The following is a 10,123-nucleotide window of genomic DNA, read 5'->3' on the forward strand; positions in this document are numbered from 1 at the left end:
GGAAGAAGCTAAAAGTAATGATCGCTGTATTAAGCGCTACATCTGCCCTTCGGCTATCAAGGAGATTCGAAAGACATAACAATAGCACGGAGTGAAAGATCAATCCGTGGAGCCTTTGCAAGATCGAAGATAAAGGTCTTGGGCCATCGAGATAACAGAGGTCCCCTGTGCGCCACGTAAATGTAATGCTCTTTTTGTTTAAATGTGTCAGACCTGAATGGGATACTAACAATCGATTATTAAAGTCGATAAAGAAAGGTACTAGCTAAAGGTACTGTCGAACGATCGTTAGCTATCAATCATTACCAAAGTTTAGCGAACGAACGAATAAACAGTTTTCGTTATGAAGAAAAAATGGCAAAGAAATTATAATATTCATATTTGAATAATGGAATAATTATACGAACTTATGCAACGATAAATCACGGCGAAGAACCCCATAACTTTTGACGTCGAGGAATCGTGAAACACTCTGAATGATGACATCGATATTTCAGAAACCAGGTCAAACTTGGAAACCAATGCATCTGACATTAATGCGTAGTACAGCGGCCCATTAAGAAGATTCAGTGCGATTTGGGAAGCAATGGAAGAAAACGGGTATCAAGGCGAAAAGAAAGGCGAAACTCTATCGCGATTGGAGGTGGCGAGGCCAAAATCGATAAGAATCGGACTGGCCGGTTCGTGGGGGCTGCACCGGCTCGCCGAGACTAAGAGAAACGGGAAAGGAAACAGGACGAGAAGGGTACTGGAGGATATTCCCTTGAGTTAGCCACAACGAAATACGATAACATCTTAACTGCCTTAGCTCCACGCATCGGCTCGTTCTGCCCCACCGGTGGGCCATTCCAGCTTCAAAAGAAATTGTTGCTCCACAATGAAATTGTCCCTCAACCACCTTCCATTTATTTACACATAGGAAGCTTTTTATTGGTGGGAAATAAAGGACGTGTCTTTTTGTTTTAATGGATTTGCAAGACGAATAGAAAATTAAAGTCATTAAGTTCATTATCAATTTCACGTATCATGAATGCTTGGTCTTTTGCGATTAACATGTACATATATACTGACAGTTTCTTTTAAATTAGGCTCAGATATTTGCAATAAAATAGTTTGCAATAATCTACATAAAGATATTAAGGAACAATTTCAAATATGATATTATTACAGCTATAATATTAAAAGTACATATCTCAATGAATATATCGTCAAGTTTATCCAGATTTATGTTTCAACCTCAAGTTCGTGAAAAATGGACAGATTTCAGAACAAAAGAATGAAATTAGCGGAACGCCTTCGAGTAATTTAGTAGCCTTCGTATCGTACAGTTTCAATTACTGTAACTGTCGGTTCACCAAAAATACAACACGTATTGGCTGAAGTTAAAGGAACAATTTCTGATCGGGCTCGTTCTTTCTCGTTGGCGTTTCCATCGGTATCCTCGCGATATAAGGAAACAGAAAGATCGGCTAGGTCGAATAAACGAGTATAGAGACCGTCACGTAGCGCTCTGTCACGAAACCTCGTCATCCGGAGGCAAGCTGTAACAAGAAGAAAAGAAACGACCAAAAAGACAGAATTTAGCACGCAAGGTCTCTGTTACTATCGGATGTATACCCCTCCCTTTCTCTGACGAATTGTCAAACATGGAGGGTAAGGCTGGCACGTTTCTCGTTGTGAAAGACAGTCCACGTGCATCGTGATTTCCGGTAACAGTACCGACGAAATAAAAGAAACTCGTTCGGAGATCCGTCGAACAAGAAAAGCAGATCTCTGCCTTGTGGATTACAAGGTACAGGGGTAGGTTTCTTTCCTCCGTGGGGAGGAAAAAAGGAACTATATGAAGTCAAAAAACTCAAGAGAAATGTAAAGAAGAGAAAAGTCAAAATGAAGTATCATACGTACACTACGGTATTTAACAGTAATTAAATTGTTCAAAAGTTTTACAATAACGAAAGAATGTACAGATTCAAAATGAGGGAGGTTCTTTGATCTTAAAATAGTAAAGAAAATAGGTACAAAGAGGATCAAGTTAAAAGAGTACACGTAATGTCCATTATCATCATTCCCCTCGTGTTTTGGTATCCTTTCTTTACATTTTTTAGTTGGAGGAGTTTTGAAAAGAGGTAAGAGAGCTTCTAACAACTGTACGCGAAAAAGTCTTTCTGGATGTCTTTGATCAAATCTATCGAAGAAAATTGTAAGGAGAAATACGGATGATCAGAGAAGCGTTAAAAGAGGGTAAAAACTAAATTAGTAGAGTCAAGAGATACTTAAAATATTGGAAAAATATTTCATTAAATAATTGTATTGACCGATGAAATTTATATTTCAAGCAAAATGGAACTTCTCCTTTCTGCTTCAATTTCTATCATTTCTATCTATCTTTTTCATTTATCCAGAGCTTCTTGAATTCGATGCAAGAAATTGAAGAATATAGCCATTCTTTCGGCGAAATAAGATTTATTGTATAATAGACTGAGATTTACGAATCTCAAGAAATAGAGTTAATGTCGGTGATCCATATTCTCCGAATAACTCTTCTTCGTCTCAAGAAAATAAGAAATCAGCCAAGCAAATGGAAAAGAAATGGTGTTAAATCACTCGTATCTATCTAACGCCGAGAAAAGAGATTTTGTTAGAAGAAGAAGTCTATAAAAAAAAAAAATACTTCGCATTATCTACCTGAAATTGGTATTAACTAAGATGAATCTCTATTTTCTATTTCCCCTTTCTCCACAAGAATAATTGCCTCTTACGAAATTATTTTATTACTTACAATATAATTTTCTATTCTTTTCGGCGATAAGTCCTAATGAAAGAACAACGGTAAACAGTGCCTTATGAATTATTTTATCGAAAGAAAAATAATACCACGCCACGTTTAAACGTGAAACGAAGTTCCAACAAAGAAGAATGTCTCGCAGATCTTTACGTACTTACTTTCCCTGTTGAATACAATTGATCATTTATTAAACGAAGGTTCCGAGAGTAAAGCTCACAGTGAAGGAGAATTAAGTTCTCAAAGGAAATGCCACAAGGAAGTGCAAAGCTACTCGGGTGAAATCGTCGGTTGAGAAAGTACGAACGCAGTCACGTAACGCATTGCAGCGGAAACCCCGCGCTTCCGGCCGGATACGAAATGGAAGAGAAGAAAGGAAAAAATGGCGAGAGAAGAAGGTATACATCGTGAACGCATTCTGTACGCAATGCTTCTGGTGGCGCTATAGTCGCTTCTTCTGAAAGTTTCATGAGCTTCGCACCGATCGGGGGAAGCTTTTTATTCGCACGGAACGCTTTGCATTTTTACGATAGGAGTAAGGTTACGTGTAGGGTCCTTTACCGAGACCTTTGAGGTCTCCACGCGTGTTACGAAAAGCTCAATACGAACATCCTTCGTGTCAATATTCTTAGATGGTACATTCGCTGGACACATCCTGAAAATGAAGTCTGAAGTTTCATGAAATGGAACAAATTATATGGAATTTCGTATCTATAAAATATGAAACGAAGAACTGGTTTGCGGCACAGTGAACTCGCAATTATAAGATATGATTATTTACGACGTGAATTTTTTATTTCTTTTGTTTACATCCTCGCTACACGGAGATAGTAAATTACATGGAAATTTTTTAATCTCCTGCATGTACATTAAATCTGTCGGTATCCCTGAGGATAACCTGTTGAAATGTTTGCCATGGTGGTTCGCCAATATCACTTTGAAAATTGAACAATGTTACTCAATTAACCAATTTTACATTATGTTAACTCGTGTTCTATTTTAGCATTATATGTATGCTCTAAAATGCAACCTCGATCGAGTGCTTGAATAAAACAAACTCAAATTAACTTTTACGCGGCTATCAATAATTCTACTTCAAATATTGGGAAATTCGACGATTCGTAGAATTTGTTATCTTTAACGTGGACATATTACGTATTATCGAATACGTACAATTAATAACGTGGAGAAGGTAGCGACTGTAGCTTTTTCCAAGCCTTTCAACAGGAGCAGCTTAAATTTCAATTTTCTAAAGGACTGAAGCAGTAACAAGTTCGTAGATAACAGACTTTCCTCCAGTTTTTCTATAACCAATATCTATGTTATAAACGCAGGGGTAGTTGAATATTTAATAAAACCTCGAAATCCTCTTCGCAGCTCTTCTTTAATCTTTAATCTATTCACCGACGGTAGTGGAAGTCTCGTGGCTTCTCCGTATTCCTGGAATTCTTCCAATCTCACCGGAATATTTCGCTACTTCTCGCCGGTTTCTAACTAACTTTATTTCTCGCCCTTAGCTGCTTGTCGACCTTGAGTATCCAGATCCTATTCTTATTCGGGAGAATTCGTATTCCACGAGACCCCGTTGCCTTTTTTCCCCAGCTCGAACTCGTTCGCGCCCACCCATTTTATCCCTCCGTCCGCATTGAACGGAGAAGGAACGGCGAAACTTGCGATAAGTCGATCCGTCAGGTGCGACCCGAAAAGAAAGCTTTCAATGGAAACGTCTCGGGCTAAGAACGCAGATTCCCGGACCTCTCGGGGATCGAGGAACTTTTCGCAACGCGGAAACTGAAGCATCCCTCTCCGCCTAAGTTCGCGGAACTCGTTTCCCTTCCAGCAGACACTCGCAAACACGAAAAAGCCGTACGAGCTCGGAGTCCTGCTTCTTCGTTGTATCTCTGTGTCGAAGAAAACGGCGAAACCTTCGAAAGTAGGCGATCCTTGACTGGAGTTTCGCGTTTTGGTAACTGTAGATAGAAAACTCTTAACCTAGACGCGAGAAAGCTGGGAAATTTTGTTGACAAAAATGGTTGGCGGAAAAAGAAGAAGAAAGTATTAACATTTTCTGCTTGTCGGGTTTGTTCTATTCCACGATGGCCTGTATCTGGGTGTATAGTGTACGAGAAATGTTCAAGAAAGCAGAGAGGTTAGTAACGGAATTATAGTCGCGCAGCATCTTCCTCTGTGTAACGGTGAAGACAAATTTTCGCACTTCAAAGGAACATTTTCGTCAAAAGGAAAGTAAGCGGTCAAATAAGTCCGTGAATTTCGTACAGCGAGAAAACAGCTGTATCGAAAGTTGAAAGGGTACAAAGAGAGACAGAAGTGAAAAAGAATAGTGAAAACATAGTGAGGAAGGAAGAATATACATCAATTCACACGAAAGGTGCATCGATATATCTTGTATCCTAAGGTGTTTTCCTTGCGTATAAACGGCTTCTCTTGTATGAATCGCGTATATTTCCTTGCTGCCTCGTAAAACTCTGAAAAATTTATCGCTTACTACTAACGTAAGATGTCTACGATATGACGCGTTTTGCTTCCTCCAAAACTCTTCAAACGGCGGAACGATCGATGCATATTTAAAAACTCGATCATCCCTTCGATTTGAATTCTGACAGAACGGTCGGTGGACTATCAGGATAAATTTTTGAATAGGATAAGGCAACACATCTCTCGACTAAAGGTACTGGAATGAAGAATATAATATGCATGTATATGACCTATCCATCAATCGATGTTTAAATATTTCGCGAAAGCGTATATTCTATACAATATATTTTGAATAATAATACCTCTCATCCGCTAAACTATAACTACCTACTTAAATTTCGTGCAAATGTAGTTTAATGTAATACAACTTGGATCGAATATTCATGTTACCCGGTAATAACTCGAATAAGAGCCAACGGTTTACATTTTGTATTAAAACAAATTTATTTCAAAATCGAAAGACGTAAGAGATTTAACGAGGCTTCAAACACGTCACTATTCTATTTCGTTTTACATTTAGATATTCCCAAATCCTCAGAAACCTAAACTGGTTGAAATAATCTTATTCTGTTATACCAGAAATACGTTAGACCTATTAAATGAACGCTCTTGCGCAAGTCATTGTTCTGAAATTAATTCCACCAAATTATTCTGAAAATAATTCGATTTCTATAAATCCTCGAATTTAGAACATCGCCAATTCTCCCATTGGCAAATACAATCCTAAAATCGATCACCGAAAGTTTTCCAGCAAAAGTCGTTATTCATGAACTCCCATCCCGTATGAATATTTGCTTCTAATTACCGGTATGCGGTGCACGGAGTATCTATTGAAATGGCTATCTCGCGCAACGTTTCACTCGAAATACAGCCAACGGGTCCTCGCAATGAATCCGGACCTCCATTCGAATACCATGCACGCACGAGGGATGATACCATAACTACGTGGAAAACAATAAAGATGCCATACTCCACGAAGGGTGTGTATAGGAGGAGGTGGAGGCAAAAGTAGGTTTGGGAAGCCTGCTAGCATTCGTAATTCCGATGACGCGATAATGCTGACCACCCTGCCAGCCGAAACAATTTATAAGTCCCTATCTAGACAGGTCACTTTAAATTATGAAGCTCTTTATTACAGTGGCACGCGGGAAGACGCTAAACGCGCTGAGTCGTTGTTGCAAAATCGACCCTCACCCTCTCCCTCCCACCCCTACTGGCAAACGTTGCTTGCGTATGCGAATTTCGAGTGTCACACGAGCACGACCCTGGAAATTAATCGTGTAGCTATCGTTAATACCGTACGCCGACGCCACCGCTGCTGGACAAAACCAAATTGTAGAATCTAAGTGGAAACTGTCTGGTGATTTATGCACGACACACCTAAGCTTTTCTCCGGTAGAAACTCCGTCGGAGTATCAGTTTTCACAATGTATAGTTGTGTAGTAGCGATGCAACTGATCGGAGTATTTATACTGATGTATTAGAAGCAACTTGCTTAATACGAAAAGTTTCGTTTCGAAATACGTAGTATAATAAATCGTGAAGTTCTTTCGTGGTATATATGTATATGTGTTTTATAACATATTATTTTGAAATCATAATTGAAGTAAAAAAAGTGATGTATAATAAAGAGCGAAGAAATTGTATTATATTATTACGTAATAATCGTTGGCCATACAGTTACGCAATATTATTCAGATTGTCAATTTAATTAATGAACTGATGTTATTGGTATTGCTCTTGGTTAGAAACATTTACAATCCGAGCAAGCATCTACAACATGAACAGTAATTTTGCAGCATGCAGAATATAGTAACGATAATTTTAATCTGCTGTTATTATTTGTGTAAATACAACATTGAACGCGATTAAATATACCAACTCATGGTATTACGTAATTATAATTATCGTATTATCTACAGATTTAGAGATTTTCTGCATGCAAAGCCGTAAATTCTATTCACTGTATCAATACCTTTTTATTCGACCAATAAAGATAAAATAACCAACCAAAATACCCCTATTCTGGCCTTTAATAAATAAGATTGCCCTTAGACAGAAACTTTCTCCTGGTATACATTGGACGTATATAAATATTGTTATCCGTGAACTCGGCTATGATTCACAGCACCTAAACAAGCTAAGGACGCTAACGAGACCTCTGCAAGCCATCGATCCCTCAGGATTTCAGGGACGACCTTACCCGTTTAATGAATCAATTAACCTCGCCTAGTGAACGGCCAATCACTGTCAATGAAAAGTCATTACCGCTAAAATCTAATAATTACCGTGGATATTTGGCGAAATTAAGATAACGCGAAGGAACTTGGGCGTGATTCACGAAACACCCTTCAGACGGACCGATAGAAACACCATGGCGGGCCGATGTGCAGAGAATGTCGTGGTAACATTAGCGAGGCATGAAAATTAAATTCCGCGTAACGATGTCGACAAAAACGACGTTCTCGCCCGAAGCAACGGTAGCGTTCATCGATTCGTCCATTATCCGAATTTCAATTAGCCAGCCCCCCTGTGCTGAGCTACGATAATAACGCTACCTACATGACCCGAAGGTATGAAAAAAAATAAAATGGCTCCGCATGTCGCTGAAAAACAAATGCTTTGTGCGCGGTAGACACGTTAATATCCTCACGAAAAAAGATATACACATACATATATACATTTTATGAAATTGCGTGCGTTTAATTAATTGAAGAGATAATTATGAAGAAACGAATAAAGAGGAATAGTGGCGTTTACCCGCGATGCGCTTTCACGTGGTATCGAAAATCCATTAAGTGTAAATGCGATATGAAACGGACGAACATTTCGTTTGAAACGTTTGCTTCGACGTGGTCAGAGAAATTTCCGAATAACGATTTTCTTCGGTTTTCGGTCGAATAGTAGAATATTTTTTAAACGCGTGGTCAGTATTTTTCGATAAAATGTCGGTCCTTTGATTTTTGTTAATTAAAAATATGGCATTAAGAATATCTGTATATATGAATAAGAATGTTTTATACATACGTATGTATATTGAGTGCTTTATTACAAAATCGTTTGTGCTTAAAAACTTGCTAATGTACAAAAAAAACGTAAACAGGAAACGTAAACAGAAAACGTGATACAAATCAATGGAATTACATACAAACAGAAATCTTCGATATATCCTGTTAAATATACTAAACTAGCATGATACACGACAAATAATTTTGTACGTTTTTTTAGTTAAATAAATAGACATTTTAACATAATACGACTTACCACTGACGCGTTGAACAGTGCTCCAACACAACGATCCTTGTAATCCTTTCACGTTGTACTAATCTCTAAAGTTTCCGCCGTAGTTTGGCATTACACGCAAAGTTTCATCAATTCACACACGTTTCTGAATATTATTGAATTCGAGTCAACGAGTTTCTCTAGCTAACGTAACAAATATCCTCGTGATCCGATATAATGACCTATTTTTCATAAATTAATAATACATCATTCACACCAAAAAACTACTATATACGAATTATTCCATAAATATCTATTTCGATTATTTGAAATACGATAACCTTTCAATCTACATAGGAATTGTCAATCTTCGCACTTTTATTATATCATCAATTATTAACCGTATTAAATGGAAACACATGTAAAAGCGATACCTCTACATTCGTAACGCGTTAATCAAATATTTCGCCACATTTTCGATCACATTCGTACGAGAATAACACATTTCACGTATTTCAGCGTCTTTTCAATTCACCAGCGCCGAAACAATTGGCGTTCGATTGTGAGGTTATCCGCGATATTCGCGCCAAAACGAGAGTTGTTTGATTCACCGAAAACTTCGCACGATACAAACGACGACACACTTTCCTGCCGGTAAACGATGGCTAGGAATCAATACGACACCGATAACATACGCAATTCGATACTGTTGATATTCGTTTCGAGGCAAATTTCACGAACAAGTCACAAGAGATGTAAAACATCCGCACGCTTCCCGACGACTGGAAGAGTGACCAAGCGTCTGCTGCTCTTGAGGCAAATAGTGCGCATGCGACATAAACAAACCGTAAAGGAAAGCTTCACATAACGGGTGGGAGTCGAGGATCTCGATATCTCGATACGCCTAATGAGACAACGTAATTGTCAAATATGGCAATCGTGTGCGCGGGATTAAGCTATATCGTATTATATAATTAAGTATTAATCAACATCATAAACATAATAATTAAATCGGAATTTGAAATCGTGTTACAAAGTGTGACAGTGAAATTGCGTTGTGAAATTGTAGTATCGTAAAAGTAAATCAAAGGTAAGAAAATAATAGGGAGATAACAGTAAAGAACAATAGTGAATGAGCGATATAGAAGAATTACAGGCGTGATATAATCGCGAAACATTACAAATATCAGCATAAGGTAAGTTTAATTATGATGTAATCTAAATATTAGATCTGTAATCACATTATCTGTTTAATTATTATATATGCCCGTATTGTTAGCTGGTATGACGTTTGTAGGTTATGTTGTTCGAAAACATCAAAGTTAGTTATTGCAAAAAAATCTAAATTTACAAATAGAATGTGAAAATCATCATATTATTGCTTTTAATCGGGAAACATTCAATCATTGTTTCTTCTAGTATGATATACAATATGTAATGTTAATTACTTGTCTATATAATATGCTTGAGTGGCTATTTTCATCGATATTTAATTGTTGTCATTGAATTTTACGCTTTTAAACATCTCGTTATTGTATTTTACTCTAGTGCATACAAATTATGCGTTTAACGTATATTTTACATAGTAATTGTGCCTACGTGCGTATGAATTGTTAATACGCT

General features: G+C 37.6%; 1 protein-coding gene across 1 annotated transcript in view; it reads right to left on the reverse strand.

Annotated features, from left to right (window-relative positions):
• LOC132908412 (semaphorin-2A) overlaps nucleotides 1-9,296 on the reverse strand; it is a 564,200-nt gene extending 554,904 nt beyond the window's left edge. Inside the window, exon 1 of the mRNA XM_060962447.1 lies at nucleotides 8,543-9,296. The gene's annotated coding sequence lies outside the window, so the exon portion shown is untranslated. The remainder of the gene's footprint in view (nucleotides 1-8,542) is intronic.
• Between the last annotated feature and the right edge of the window lie 827 nt (nucleotides 9,297-10,123).

This window comes from Bombus pascuorum, chromosome 1, assembly GCF_905332965.1.
Source record: "Bombus pascuorum chromosome 1, iyBomPasc1.1, whole genome shotgun sequence".
Lineage (NCBI taxonomy): Eukaryota > Metazoa > Arthropoda > Insecta > Hymenoptera > Apidae > Bombus > Bombus pascuorum.